This window comes from Oncorhynchus kisutch, linkage group LG25, assembly GCF_002021735.2.
Source record: "Oncorhynchus kisutch isolate 150728-3 linkage group LG25, Okis_V2, whole genome shotgun sequence".
In the NCBI taxonomy this organism is placed as follows: Eukaryota; Metazoa; Chordata; class Actinopteri; order Salmoniformes; family Salmonidae; genus Oncorhynchus; species Oncorhynchus kisutch.
The window spans coordinates 18,750,324-18,766,928 of record NC_034198.2 but is presented as its reverse complement, the minus strand read 5'-3'; the positions used below and the strand labels follow the sequence as shown (position 1 = coordinate 18,766,928).

Genomic DNA, 16,605 nt, shown 5'->3' with positions numbered 1-16,605 from the left:
TACTTTGGCTGCCTACGAGGAAGTCAAAGCCTAGACTTTATGAAGGCTAGAAATTATTCAATGTTACCGGAGTTGCGGCCGGGACAAACTACTCAAATGAAATGAAATGACATTTTGTTTGTCACATGTGCCGAATACAACAGGTGTAGACCTTTCAGTGAAATGCTTACTTACAAGCCCTTAACCAACAATGCTTTAACTTAAGAAAAATATACAGTCGATACAATATATACAGTCGTGGCCAAACGTTTTGAGAATGACACAAATATTAATTTTCACAAAGTCTGCTGCCTCAGTTTGAATGATGGCAATTTGCATATACTCCAGAATGTTATGAAGAGTGATCAGATGAATTGCAATTAATTGCAAAGTCCCTATTTGCCATGCAAATGAACTGAATCCCCAAAAAACATTTCCACTGCATTTCAGCCCTGCCAAAAGGACCAGCTGACATCATGTCAGTGATTCTCTCAATAACACAGGTGTGAGTGTTGACGAGGACAAGGCTGGAGATCACTCTGTCATGCTGATTGAGTTCGAATAACAGACTGGAAGCTTCAAAAGGAGGGTGGTGCTTGGAATCATTGTTCTTCCTCTGTCAACCATGGTTCTCTGCAAGGAAACCCGTGCCGTCATCATTGCTTTGCACAATAAGGGCTTCACAGGCAAGAATATTGCTGCCAGTAAGATTGCACCTACAGTGGGGCAAAAAAGTATTTAGTCAGCCACCAATTGTGCATGTTCTCACACTTAAAAAGATGAGAGAGGCCTGTAATTTTCATCATAGGTAGACTTCAACTATGACAGACAAAATTAGAAAATAATCCGGAAAATCACATTGTAGGATTTTTAATGAATTTATATGCAAATTATGGTGGAAAATAAGTATTTGGTCACCTACAAACAAGCAAGATTTCTGGCTCTCACAGACCTGTAACTTCTTCTTTAAGAGGCTCCTCTTTCATCCACTCGTTACCTGTATTAATGGCACCTGTTTGAACTTGTTATCAGTATAAAAGACACCTGTCCACAACCTCAAAAAGTCACACTCCAAACTTCACTATGGCCAAGACCAAAGAGCTGTCAAAGGACACCAGAAACAAAATTGTAGACCTGCACCAGGCTGGGAAGACTGAATCTGCAATAGGTAAGCAGCTTGGTTTGAAGAAATCAACTGTGGGAGCAATTATTAGGAAATGGAAGACGTACAAGACCACTGATAATCTCCCTCGATCTGGGGCTCCAAGCAAGATCTCACCCCGTGGGGTCAAAATGATCACAAGAACGGTGAGCAAAAATCCCAGAACCACACGGGGGGACCTAGTGAATGGCCTGCAGAGAGCTGGGACCAAAGTAACAAAGCCTACCATCAGTAACACACTACGCCGCCAGGGACTCAAATCCTGCTGTGCCAGACGTGTCCCCCTGCTTAAGCCAGTACATGTCCAGGCCCGTCTGAAGTTTGCTAGAGAGTATTTGGATGATCCAGAAGAAGATTGGGAGAATGTCATATGGTCAGATGAAACCAAAATAGAACATTTTGGTAAAAACTCAACTCGTCGTGTTTGGAGGACAAAGAATGCTGAGTTGCATCCAAAGAACACCATACCTACTGTGAAGCATGGGGGTGGAAACATCACGCTTCGGGGCTGTTTTTCTGCAAAGGGACCAGGACGACTGATCTGTGTAAAGGAAAGAATGAATGGGGCCATGTATCATGAGATTTTGAGTAAAAACCTCCTTCCATCAGCAAGGGCATTGAAGATGAAACGTGGCTGGGCATGATAATGATCCCAAACATACCGACCCGGGCAACGAAGGAGTGGCTTCGTAAGAAGCATTTCAAGGTCCTGGAGTGGCCTAGCCAGTCTCCAGATCTCACCCCCATAGAAAATCTTTGGAGGGAGTTGAAAGTCCGTGTTGCCCAGCAACAGCCCCAAAACATCACTGCTCTAGAGGAGATCTGTATGGGGGAATGGGCCAAAATACCAGCAACAGTGTGTGAAAACCTTGTGAAGACCTACAGAAAATGTTTGCCCTCTGTCATTGTCAACAAAGGGTATATAACAAAGTATTGAGATAAACTTTTGTTATTGACCAAATACTTATTTTCCACCATAATTTGCAAATCAAGTCATTTAAAATCCTACAATGTGATTTTCTGTTTTTCTGAAGTGTACCTATGATGAAAATTACAGGCCTCTCTCATCTTTTTAAGTGGGAGAACTTGCACAATTGGTGGCTGACTAAATACTTTTTTGCCCCACTGTAAATCAACCATTTATCGGATCATCAAGAACTTCAAGGAGAGCGGTTCAATTGTTGTGAAGAAGGCTTCAGGGTGCCCAAGAAAGTCCAGCAAGCGCCAGGACCGTCTCCTAAAGTTGATTCAGCTGCGGGATCAGGAATGGCAGCAGGCAGGTGTGAGTGCATCTGCACGCACAGTGAGGCAAAGACTTTTGGAGGATGGCCTGGTGTCAAGAAGGGCAGCAAAGAAGCCACTTCTCTCCAGGAAAAACATCAGGGACAGACTGATATTCTACAAAAGGTACAGGGATTGGACTGCTGAGGACTGGGGTAAAGTCATTTTCTCTGATGGATCCCCTTTCCGATTGTTTGGAGCATCCGGAAAATAGCTTGTCCGGAGAAGACAAGGTGAGCGCTACCATCAGTCCTGTGTCATGCCAACAGCAAAGCATCCTGAGACCATTCATGTGTGGGGTTGCTTCTCATCCAAGGGAGTGGGCTCACTCACAATTTTGCTTTATCTTGGCCAGGCCGCAATTGTAAATGAGACCTTGTTCTCAACTTGCCTCCCTGGTTAAATGAAGGTGAAATAAAAAAGACATAAGAACACAGCCATGAATAAAGAATGGTACCAACACATCCTCCGAGAGCAACTTCTCCCAACCGTCCAGGAACAGTTTGGTGATGAACAATGCCTTTTCCAGCATGATGGAGCACCTTGCCATGAGGCAAAAGTGATAACTAAGTGGCTCGGGGAACAAAACATCGATATTTTGGGTCCATGGCCAGGAAACTCCCCAGACCTTAATCTCATTGAGAACTTGTGGTGAATCCTCAAGAGGCAGGTGGACAAACAAAAACACATTTTGACAAACTCCAAGCATTGATTATGTAAGAATGGACTGCCATCAGGATGTGCCCCAGAAGTTAATTGACAGCATGCCAGGGTGGATTGCAGAGGTCTTGAAAAAGAAGGTTCAACACTGCAAATATTGACTCTTTGCATCAACTTCATGTAATTGTCAATTAAAGCCTTTGACACTTATGAAATGCTTGTAATTATACTTCAGGATTCCATAGTAACATCTGACAAAAATATCTAAATACACTGAAGCAGCGAACTTTGTGTAAATTAATATTTGTGTCATTCTCAAAACTTTTGGCCACGACTGTACACAGAGTCAATGTGCAGGGGCACCGGTTAGTTGAGGTAATTGAGGTAATATGTACATGTAGGTAGAGTTAAAGTGACTATGCATAGATAATAAACAGAGAGTAGCAGCAGCGTAAAAGAGGGGTCTGGGTAGCCCTTTGATTAGCAGTTCAGGAGTCATATGGCTTGGGGGTAGAAGCTGTTAAGAAGTCTTTTGGACCTCGACTTGGCGCTCCAGTAACGATTGCCGTGCGATAGCAGAGAGAACAATCTATGGCTAGGGCGGCTGGAGTATTTGACCATTTTTAGGGCCTTCCTCTGACACCGCCTGATATAGAGGTCCTGGATGGCAGGAAGCTTGGCCCCAGTGATGTACTGGGCCGTATGCACTGCCCTCTGTAGCGCTTTGCGGTCGGAGGCCAAGCAGTTGCCATACCAGGCAGTGATGCAACCAGAATGCTCTCAATGGTGCAGCTGTAGAACCTTTTGAGGATCTGAGGACCCATTCCAAATATTTTTGTCTCCTGATGGGGAATAGGCTTTGTTGTACCCTCTTCACGACTGTCTTAGTGTGTTTGGACCATGATAGTTTGTTGATGATGTGAACACCAAGGAACTTAAAGCTCTCAACCTGTTCCACTACAGCCCTGTCAATATGAATGGGGGAATGCTCGGTCCTCCTTTTCCTGTAGTTCACAATCATCTCCTTTGTCTTGATCATGTTGAGGGAGAGGTGTTTGTCCTGGAAACCACACAACCAGGTCTCTGACTTCCTCCCTATAGGCTGTCTCGTCGTTGATCAGGCCTACCACTGTTGTGTCATCGGCAAACTTAATGATGGTGTTGGAGTCATGCCTGGCCATGCAGTCATGAGTGAACAGGGAGTACAGGAGGGGACTGAGCACGCACCCCTGAGGGGCCCCTGTGTTGAGGATCAGCGTGGTGGATGTATTGTTACCTACCCTTACCACCTGGGGGCGGCCAGATCCAGTTGCAGAGGGAGGTGTTTAACCCCAGGGTCCTTACCTTAGTGATGAGCTTTGAGGGCACTATTGTGTTGAAAGCTGAGCTGTCGTCAATGAATAACATTCTTACATAGGTGTTCCTAACTCAATTAGGAGATTGAACCCTCTCTTAAATGTTGCCTACCTCAAATAAAATAAATGAAGTATACATTTAATTCATTCTAACCAGAGACGAAGATATCCAAAGTTCAGGCAATTGTGTTTAACAACTTGTCTTGCACTTGAAACTCATTACAACGGCCGCAAATAAGTGAGAAAATTAAGTTTCAACAACGTTCAAAGTAATCCTATGGGTTTTCGGTGAGTTAGTTACCAAGATTAAGTTTTATGAGGACATTTGGTCAAACAAATAAGTGGATCTGACTCTGACCTGAATGCATTTGTGTGGGAGCACATACTGTATGTTACTATCACTGTGACCTCTACTGTAACTCCTGTCCTCTACTGGGTGAGTATGACCCTGCTCATGTTCACATGGGAATGGGGTGTCAGCGTAGCCTAGTGGTTAGAGCGTTGGACTAGTAACCGAAATGGTTGCAAGTTCAAATCCTCCGAGCTGACAAGGTCGTTCTGCCCCAGAAAAAGGCAGTTAACCCACTGTTCCTAGGCCATCACTGAAAATAAGAATTGAACTGACTTAAAGAACAGAAATCCCCTCTTTGCTCTACGGAAGATCAGTCATACCTTATCTAGAGTGTTCTACACAGCTTTCTTATGGGGACTGACTGACCATCATACCATAGCACACTCTGTTCCAAAAGAAAGTTAAGATTGGCCATCTCCTGCAAGCTATCCTAGACTGATGAGTATGTTATATCCAATGTTAGGATTTCTCTCTCTCAGGTTCTCTCCTTCTTTCTTTTTCTGTATCTTTCCTCCCTTTCCATCTCTTCTTGGTCTAATCACTGTCTCCGTGCTTGAGGAGGGAAAACACTGGTCAGGTCAGGACCCGACGACAAAGACTAGACGTGTTTTCTGACACAGATGAGAGGATGGGGGCCAGATATGGAGGAATGGAGGTGGGGAGGATGGAGGGGGCCTCCATGCCAGACACACGGATCGGCCAGGATGGCCAAGAAATGCAGGGGAGGTTTCCTGCCCCGGATCCTGGGTTGGGAACAGTGTATCCCATATCCCACTCTACTCCCATCCCCAGATCCCCGGAGACACAGAGCCACAGAGCAAGGGAGCCAGTAGGGCTGGAGCAGAGTAGGAGTCAGGGAGCAGAGAGAGGAATCACACCGTGTTCCTGTACCCACATACCTTCCTCTCTCTCAGCTAGCTGTTTTTTCTCGCTCTTTCCCTCTCTCTCCCCTCTTCAGGAGTCTAGTTGGACCAGAAACACTGTGAAGGGTTCCTGTGTGTGTGTGTGTGTGTGTGTGTGTGTGTGTGTGTGTGTGTGTGTGTGTGTGTGTGTGTGTGTGTGTGTGTGTGTGTGTGTGTGTGTGTGTGTGTGTGTGCTTAGAGGAGTCCCTTGGACCCAGTGGTTAACCACTGATTTGCACTAATGACACGCTGCTGTGATTTGTGCTACAATTTGCTGCGTGGCAAAGTTGTCTGATTCTAATGTTGATGTATGAGTCACAGAGGCTCTGAAGCTATGCCGAACCGTTCCAGCTATGGCCTGCAAAACACAGACATATAGACCTATCCCCTAATCTGACTGTGCTGGGGTTACTGTACTGTTGAACATTCATATTATATAATTCACGAGAGATCATTAATAACAAGACTAACAGGGCCACACAAATGGGACACGGGGGTGAAGTATCGAGACTAGAAAAGATTGAGGTTGATAAGGGACATTAGTATTCCCTTATCTTATCCCATAGACGGTTGTAGTATGGGAAATCCCATCGTCCTGTTCCCATCAAGAGAATGGGTCATAGGGGTACAAGAGACTAGGGACACATGAATCACCTCGTTAAATATCGTCCCCTTAAATCTATCTGCCGTTCAACAACTCACTCCATGTGACCCTTCACACTGTCTGTTTACATGTTTCTATTGGTTGACGGCAGAGCTACAGTAGAGGAGAGTCTCTCACTATGGGATTGAGTGGCGACCCTAAAAAAAAACTAAACAAAATGCCTCTGGGACCAGTCCAAAACAAGAGGCCATAGGGGGTATGGGGAGGAGGGGGGGAAGGTTCCCTGGACTGGACTGAGGGGAAATCCCATAGAAAGACTATGTGTGTGTCCTTGCGTGTGTGTGTGTGTGTGTGTGTAGATTCCATCCAGCCAGCCAGCCTGTAGTAAGAGACCCTGATATACTTAGCAGCAGCTGTAGGGATCATCTCTGGCTATTGGCTGTTCTGCTGTGGTACCCGGCCCGTCGCCGTGTTTGTTTGGGTCTGTTTGTGGACCATCAGATGGGAAACAAGGCAGACCAGCGTTCTCTGGAGGTCCTGAGGGACAAAGAGACCCAGACCGACCCACAGGATGGGGACATTGCCAACATGCCAAGATACCAATGCTAGAATGCCAGGGCACAAACTGCCCTGATTGTCTGTTACATAGGATTACATCAAGGCATAGAGAAAGCAGTTTCTTTTTTTTGCTGCTAAACTGGAATTGTCACTTTTGCCACTTTATCCTATTGCTGTCAGCACAGGAGGCTGGTGAATGGAATTAAACAAATGAAAACCATGTGTTTGATGAGTTCAATACCGTTCCATTTATGCCGGTCCAGCCATTACTATGAGCCCGTCTTCCCCAATTAAAGGTGCCACCAACCTGCTGTGTTTCTCAAGGTGTGAGCTACTTACTGAAATCTTGAAAATAGCATAATTGTACGCTCAAGCAGGGCGAGCCTCAGGAGGCTGGTGAATGGAATTAAACAAATGAAAACCATGTGTTTGATGAGTTCAATACCGTTCCATTTATGCCGGTCCAGCCATTACTATGAGCCCGTCTTCCCCAATTAAAGGTGCCACCAACCTGCTGTGTTTCTCAAGGTGTGAGCTACTTACTGAAATCTTGAAAATAGCATAATTGTACGCTCAAGCAGGGCGAGCCTCTCGCAAACCTGGTGCTTCCATTGAAATGAATGGGAGCATCTCCTACTAGGAAAAGCTACGCATCCGGTGTAGCAGGCCCATAATGCATAAGATGGTGTACGTCATCCTGCCTGTCTTCACTGTGGGACAAAATAGATTGACTTGACTGTGGTTCTCAGTTGTCGTACAAGATGGATGTGACAATGCTAATAGTGAGTGGATGAAAACACGTTCAGAAACCTGTTCAAGAATTGCCATCGCTCCTCACGATCGCCATCGCCACATCTAACATGTATTGGGGTGTTTATGACTGTGGGAATTATCTGATAACAAACGAAATGCTTGAAGTTATGACAAATTGCCTATACTCTACATATGTGTACTGTATATGTACATTGTATATGTTCAGAGTGCAAATTAACAACATATATGCTCCTATATTTATCTGAGAGTGATGTATCATATTAGTAACAATGATAGCATCAATATCGATAACTGTATCAATATCGATTACTGATCAATCAACCAATAACTAGTCATATCTGAAAGCGAAATGTTCGGCACATCCACCCTTTGTTTCAGTCAGTAGGGAAGTGACTCTAGTTCCTCCTGGCTTTGAGTGACATTTCAGAGTTTGGTGAATGTGCCACGTCCAGTTTAGTAATATCATAAGCAAACACAGAGCCCTTCACTGAGCTATGAATCGTAAGTCACAGACGACGTGTATTAAGGCGGGAGGGAGCCCTGTATGAGAAAGTGCTAGCGTGGATTTAGACCTCGCCATGTCAGACTGTGTGGGAAACACAAAGAAAGGGGCAGGGACAGTCACAAGGGTCACCCTACTCCCAGAGATCCTCCTCTCTCTCTCTCTCTCTCTCTCTCTCTCTCTCTCTCTCTCTCTCTCTTATCTCCATCTCTTTCTCTATGTACAGGTACAGTGCCTTCAGAAAGTATTTACAACCCTGGACTTTTTCCACATTTTGTTGTGCTACAGCCTGCATTTAAAATGGATTCCATTGAGATGTTGTGTTACAGCCTGCATTTAAAATGGATTCCATTGAGATGTTGTGTTACAGCCTGCATTTAAAATGGATTCCATTGAGATGTTGTGTTACAGCCTGCATTTAAAATGGATTCCATTGAGATGTCGTGTTACAGCCTGCATTTAAAATGGATTCCATTGAGATGTTGTGTTACAGCCTGCATTTAAAATGGATTCCATTGAGATGTCGTGTTACAGCCTGCATTTAAAATGGATTCCATTGAGATGTTGTGTTACTGGTCTACACGCCATAATGGTGGAATTATGTCTTTAAGACATTTTTACAAATGACTCAATTCAACCCATTTGTTATGGCATGCATACAGTAAATACGTTTAGAAGTACAAATTTGCTTAACAAGTCACATAATAAGTTGCATGGACTCACTCTGTGTGCAATGATAGTGTTTAACATGATTTATGAATGGCTACTTCATCTCTGTACGCCACACATACAATTATCTGTAAGGTTCCTCAGTCGAGCGGGGAATTTCAAACACAGATTCAATCACAAAGACCAGGGAGGTTTTCCAATGCCTCGCAAAGAAGGGCTCCTATTGGTATATGAGTAAAAAATAAGCAGAAACGGACTATCCCTCTGAGAAAAGTGAAATTATTAAGTACACTTTGGATGGTGTATTAATACAGGCGTCCTTCCTAACTCAGTGAAATTATTAAGTACACTTTGGATGGTGTATTAATACAGGCGTCCTTCCTAACTCAGTGAAATTATTAAGTACACTTTGGATGGTGTATTAATACAGGCGTCCTTCCTAACTCAGTGGAATTATCTCCAACTGGCGGAGAGGAAGGAAATCGCTCAGAGATTTCACCATGAAGCCATTTGTGACTTTAAAACAGTTACAGACAATGCAATTACTCCACAATACTAACCGAAATGACAGAGTGAAAAGAAGGAAGCCTGTATAGAATACACATGTTCAAACATCCTGTTTGCAATAAGGCACTAAAGTAAAACTGTAAAAAATTAGGGGCAAATCCAACACAACACATCACTGACTCCCACTCTTCATATTTTCAAGCATGGTGGTGGCTGCATCATGTTATGGATATGCTTGTCATCAAAAGGTACTAGTGAGTATTTTAGGATAAAAAAGAAATGGAATAGAGCTAAGCACAGGCAAAATCCTACTGAAAAACCAGGTTCAGTCTGCTTTCCAACAGACACTGGAAGACAAATTCCCATTTCAGCAGGACAATAACCGAAAACACAAGGCCAAGGATTTGCTTGCCAAGGCAACATTGAATGTTCCAATTTGCCAAGGCTTTAAAATGGTTGTCTAGCAATGATCAACAACCAACTTGACAGAGCTCGAAGATTTTTAAACAGAATAATGTGCAAAGCTCTTAGATACTTACCCAGAAAGACTCACGGCTCTAATCGCTGCAAAAGTTGATTCTAACACGTATTGACTCAGGGGTGTGAATACTTAAGCAAATGAGATTTTCTGTACTTCATTTTCAATAAATTAGCAAAATGTTTGAAAAACATGTTTTCACTTGTCATTATGGGGTGTGCGGATGGGTTCAAATATTTGTAACAACAAAATGTGGAATAAGTCAAGGGGTATGAATAATTTCTGAAGTCTCTCTCTTACACACCCAGATCATTGTCCCTAAACACTTCCTTTACGTACGTTTCTACATGTCTCCCACCTCTCACACTCTTATTCACTCTCCTCAATACCCATCACCCTCTCTGTCTCCCTGTCGCTCTGTTTAGTCTGGCAGTTTACAAAGAATATACAAAAGGTCAGCATCCTATCAATGTATGTTTATAAGATTAGCAATATCTCTTTTGATGTGTGTGTTTAATGAGGATTATTTACAATTTTAATTTCCAAAGAAGCAAACAAACGTGGTGTATTATTCAAATGTTATATGTTGTCAGTATTTATATTAGGAGCGTCATTTTTGAAAAACACAACCCAAATAAAATGATTATTTCGTTGCTGAGAATCACAAACACATCGTTGGGCCTTGGCACCATGGCACCTGTTAATAAAGCACAGGCACTAGCTGTTTTCTGAGCCTGGGAGGACAGAAGATAGAAATAGCTTTCCCATGAGCTTTGGGTCTAAAATAAAGAGCAGTGGCAAGGAACGCCCACTGCAACAGAGAGACGACCTCTGTCGTGGGAACCATGTCAAACTGTCTGTTAACTTCTGAACAGGATCTACTGTACATAATACATTAAATACCTGTATTGACCTCGCTAATGGTATGATCATTTATCTTTGGTGGGTAAATACAGTGGTAGAAGGGAGGAAGAGTGTGTGTATGTGTGTATATATGTGTATATGTGTATGTTGTTTGTGTGTGTGTGTGTGTGTGTGTGTGTGTGTGTGTGTGTGTATGTGTGTATATATGTGTATATGTGTATGTTGTTTGTGTGTGTGTGTGTGTATGTGTGTGTGTGTGTGTGTGTGTGTGTGTGTGTGTGTGTGTGTGTGTGTGTGTGTGTGTGTGTGTGTGTGCGCTCATGTGTGTACTAGCAGGAGACCCCTATGAGGAAGGACTGCGCTGTAGCTTTGTCTTAAGAACCCCAATGAAAGTAATCATTACTCATTGTGCATTTATTTCTAGTGTTATTATTTTTTATGTTTTATATTAGTTCCATTTTTTTCTCTCCGTATTGTTGGGAAGGGCCAGTAAGAAAGCATTTCACTGTTAGTCTAAACCTGTTGTTTATGACGCATGTGACAAATAACATTTGATTTTATTTCCAGGTCAAAAAGGTTCCTTGAGCCAACCGAGTGGCGCAGCGGTCTGAGGCACTGCATTGCTGTCCTTGAGGCGTCACTACAGACCCGGGTTTGATCCCAGGCTGTATCACAGTGACCGGGAGACCCATGAGGCAGCACACAATTGGCCCAGTGTTATCCCGGTTAAGGGAGGGTTTGACCTGCCGGAATGTCCTTGTCCCATCGACCTTTAGCGACTCCTTGTGCCGTGTTGGGCGCCTGCAAGCTGACTTCGGTCGGCAGCTGGACAGTGTTTCCTCAGACACATTGTTGCTGCTGGCTTTCAGATAAAGCGAGCAGTGTGTCAAGAAGCAGTGCGGGTTCCATATGGGAGTTGCAGCGATGGGACAAGACTGTAATTAACAGGGGAGAAAAAGGGTTAAAAGTACCAAAAAAAAGGTTCCTTGAGGAAACCCTCTGAAAAGGGTCTTCAAGTAACCCCAGTTCAAACTGGAACCTTATGGTGATGGGAGGGATTCAATTTTGAACCTTTTTAATAATATATTGTAGAGGTGGCAGACCTCTACAATATATGAGATTGAGGGCGTGGCTTTCAGATAGTTATTTTTGGCCACCTGTTAGCGTAAATGTCATTCCTATTCATCATGTTAAGTTTGTGGTGTACTAGGGTAAAACTTTCCTTGAATATTTATGCATATTACATATTCTAATATAATATTAACATGGCTGATTACACACTGTATGGTAATAAAGTGGTAATTATTCAAACTTTGGGATTTGCATAGGCTCTTGAAGAACTCTTACACCTCCGTTAGCCTCTTTGAAGCTACAAAACACTAAGGGTTCAACATGTGATAACAATACAACAGATGAACAGGAATAACATTTACTCTAACGGGAGGCCCAAAAAATATATATCTTAAAGTCTTCACTCCAGGGTTCCTCCAGGAACCTGTTGCTACAATTAACCATTAAAGGTTCCTCCAAGAACACCTCAACTAACCGAAGGTGCTACCCGTTATCGAGACGCCAAACAAGTCCACAATGTTAGGTAAAGCAATAACACTTACACAATGCAATGACCGTTTATTAACAGGAAACTGGAGGAGATTCCATGAAAATTTGTCAACTGTCCGGTTGTTGTAGCGACAGTAGAGCATCCGTTGAACCGAAGCGAAGCACACAGACAGACAGGGCGACCGGTACACCTTTGTCTGGTCTTCTCAGGCTGTGCTCTACTTCAATGATGATGACTCTGTTTTGGCCATGACTCCCTTTTTCCACTGCTGAAAAGTTATTCATAATCCTCCTAATAATTCAGTGTTGTACAGAGAGAGGGAAAGAGAGGAAAAGAGAGAGAGAGAGTATTCACAATCTAAATTTGAAGTTCTTCAGAAGTGAATGGGTTTGTCATCTGTTGTAATAATAACAGACAGTTTTCCATGTCTCTGGGCCTGTAAGGGAGGCTGTTTACATGGGGAACACTAAAAGATCCAGAGGGGAGACAACAGCCCCAGATTCTCCCCACCCGCAGGGCCTCGTGGGTGGGCAGTGTTTCACCCAGACACCCCCAGACGCACGAAGATCATCCAGAGGCGTGGACAGATTTTTTTTTAAAGAAGAAGGGGGAAATTAACAGATTCTATGCCAAATAGCCTATTTAATGACAAAGCCCTTTCAACTTTTGTTATCTGGACCTAAGAGCTTGTCACTTTAAAGGGGAAAGTTGAAAAATGAAGAGATTATCCATAAACAAGAGACTGTGGAAACCCCCTTTCATCCATGTGGTCCAGTTAAGTGAGGGTCATAGCGACAAGGTCAAATGCTGCAGGTTAGAGGTCAGAGGTCATGGTGGGAGCTAAATCAAAGGTCATGAAACGTGACATCACTTACTGCTTTACTGCACATCTGATTGTGATTTTGAATCTAAATATAGTCCATCACTTTCACTAGCAGGGGAACAAACTGTATAGAAACAGACAATGTACAAACTGATGAAAAAAACGGTTCATACAATCAATTGATCTTTAGGTATAGCCTACCAACCGATACATCCAGCAAGTAGACTAGTCCTAACTTAATCTATGACAATTAACACTACAACTTAGACTACACAGACTGTGTGTAGTGCAGTCTCCTCTCTCTTCTCTCCAGGTGTTTCTGTGCTCTAACTCCCTGTTCTCTCCTCTTCTGAACTCCCATGACTTCCCCCTCTGGGGATAATTTATGGAGAGAACCCGCATCCAACTCTACTGTCTTCTACAGTACAAAGCTTTCCTCTTCCACCTGATCTTCATTACCCTGCTATAACACATGTTTATGAGGATCCACATCTTGTATCTTTTCCATAGACAAGAGTTCATAGAGCAACAGGTTAGAGACGGGAGATGAACCAGTAAATTACATGGGTCGGAAAAATGTAACTTCTCTTTAGATTCCTAATATATGTGCAGTGCCCAAGACCCTCATTTTGTATTGCCTGTAACATCATAACTGTAACATGTATTGTATCTCTGTGCATGTGTGTGACTGGTAGGCTATAGATAATGTATTTCCCTGGAACAAAAATGTTCCAGATATTTACTTAGCTTGCGTTGAGTGGAGTCTAGGCTTTCATCGTTAATCCTAAATAAAGACCTGTTCTCCACGCAGGAGCTCATGCAAGGCCACAAATCATTCCTATTTATATGCACCTATATTTCTCCTATGAAATGGTAAACAAGTCAATCTCTTTCCAGCATCTCAGATATGACTCTGAACTCAGACCAGAAAGCTTTTCACAGTAACTCTTGTCAAGACAAGGAGAGTTCTGACAAGCTTTACTGACGTTTTTATGAACCTCGGAAGAAAAAAGATTTTCCCAAACAACAAAGCACTTCCCTTCTCTTTGGGAGTATATGTAACGGCGTTCTTCGTTTGTCGAAAGAGAGTCGGACCGAAATGCAGCGTGGTGGTTAATCATGATCTTTAATAAAGAAAACGGCGATACATGAAATAAATAAATAAATACGAAAACAACAAACGGAACGTGAAACCTATTACAGCCTATCTGGTGAACACTACACAGAGACAGGAACAATCACCCACGAAAGACAAAGCGAAACTCAGGCTACCTAAATACGGTTCCCAATCAGAGGCAACGAGAAGCACCTGACTCTGATCAAGAACCGCCTCAGGCAGCCAAGCCTAACTAGACACACCCCTAAACCAAGCAATCCCAAATCCTATAAAATACGAATACGAAACACAACACGTAAACCCATGTCACACCCTGGCCTGACCAAAATATATAACGAAAACACAAAACACTAAGACCAAGGCGTGACAGTATATTAAGATTCTTCAAAATTATCAGACACAACCTTTAAAGGGCGGCTGAACTTCCTGGTTTGACCTCGTTTTAGATTTGGTTCATTAAGAAATGCCAGCGGCCATTACTGAATTCAAACGTGAGTTGGTTTCGGGGGTGTGGTTTGATGTGGGTGTCTCGTGTTTGTGTTTGCAGGTGTGAAGAGTTAGACAAATTATTTTGCCAATTAGCTTCAACCGGTTGGTGTGTGCCCTTGGAAAAGTTAGTTTCACTTGGATAGCCTATCTCCGGGGTTAATTAGGGACCGTCAATAAATTACATAATGTAAATTAGACAATATTTCACCTTTAGTTCTCATTAAATTCTTAAAAAATGTTAATTTTTACAATTTAAAGTTGGTTTGAGGTTTTAAAGTCACTGACATTTTCAGCTAATTTTAACATATTCTCCCATATTCGTACAATGTGGAACTTACCGATGCTCCCTAACTAGCCCCATCGGGATACTCAAAGTCAACCCATATTTACTACGGGCATTACGATCGGGTTGCGTGCAGCTGCACTTCGAATTGATGATTACTTGTGTTCTGCCAGCTGTGGGCATGTGTGCAGGATTGAAACAAACCCAACCTTTTATGTTGTGATGCAGTCACTACCACAACCCTCACCAAACTCAGTTTTGGACGACACTGACTTTATGACCAAAATTATCCTATTTACTGTTTCTGACTCGATGCCAAATAGTTTTTTTTAAATGACAAGTTGGTTTAAGGGCAATTGCTCTTTAACGTTCACAAGCTTTCCTTTTCTCAGTGTGTTTGATACTAAGATGGCTGGATGTATTCATTCATTCATGTATTCATTCTTCATTAATAGATATCTCATCATGATAGAAATCATTCAGCATAGAAATCCAGTCTATGTCTATGCATTGCAGCTGCAGTGTGCTCATATAGCGCCATTACTATATCACAGCTCTGGGAACTAAAACGAGATGTGTGACCTCAGATTCACCTCTGTGGTGACTTTAGACCTAAAGGAAGTGCCACATGGGCTAATCTCCTTTTAGGACAACACATTAACCTCTCCATGTCCTGGAGAGGCTTTGATGGAAGCCATGATCCCCCCCAAAACACTAGTATTCTGCTCTAATACACAGGCTATAGTAAAGAAGCATGATACGCACAAAATACAGACATGAAGATACACACACTAAGCTGCCCTATCACCTGATTGTATTGTGTGTGTGCACGTGCGCGTGTGCGTGTGCGCGTGTGTGTGTGCATAATGCATGCCGTCTGACCTTAACAGCGAAGCATCTTTCCAGGAAATAGAATGAGAAAAAATGCAAACAAAACTAGACGTACGAAAAGCAGAGGGCTGTTTCACTCTAGCTAGTTAGATGTTATAGTTCTCCTGACGCCAAGCGGTTTGAAAACAACACTGCTGCCGCGAAACCCTGACATGGACAAGGCCTCATGTGCTTGTCTGTGACATGTCAGAGAAAGCACAACTTAGTAAAATGTCAAACAACTACTAAAATGTAATCGTATACTACGAGCTGCTGTTATATCATATTGACATTAGTCACGTTCTCAAGCAACTCCATTATTTGGTTGAACATGCAAAATGATTGGTGTTAGAAATAAAATAAACACTTGATGTTAAACATTCCCTATAAATATTTTATGTAATGGGAACTTGGTGTAAGTTGGCACTTTAAGTCGAGGAGAAACGGTTTGCAATGAAGTTCTGAAACTGTGTGAATGACACAGAGGAGGGCTATTCATATTCCACTTGTTTTCACAGGGGACAAACAGGCCCCCATGCACACATACATGCACATGTGAATGCATGCACACACACACACACACACACACAGTAAGGCATGGGCGCGCACGCACATGGGACAAACACACACACACACAGTAAGGCATGGGCGCGCACGCACATGGGACAAACACACACACACACACACACAGTAAGGCATGGGCGTGCACGCACATGGGACAAACACACACACACACACACAGATTCATATTCCACTCTCTTAGCTTTTTTGACACGGGCCAAATATCACTTTGACTGACGGGGGAATGTGTTGTT

At 43.0% G+C, this 16,605-nt stretch overlaps 1 protein-coding gene across 5 annotated transcripts in view; it reads right to left on the bottom strand.

The window, feature by feature from the left end:
* The window catches only part of myocd (myocardin), a 146,478-nt gene that overhangs the window by 102,807 nt on the left and 27,066 nt on the right, over positions 1 to 16,605 (bottom strand). The window lies entirely within an intron of this gene.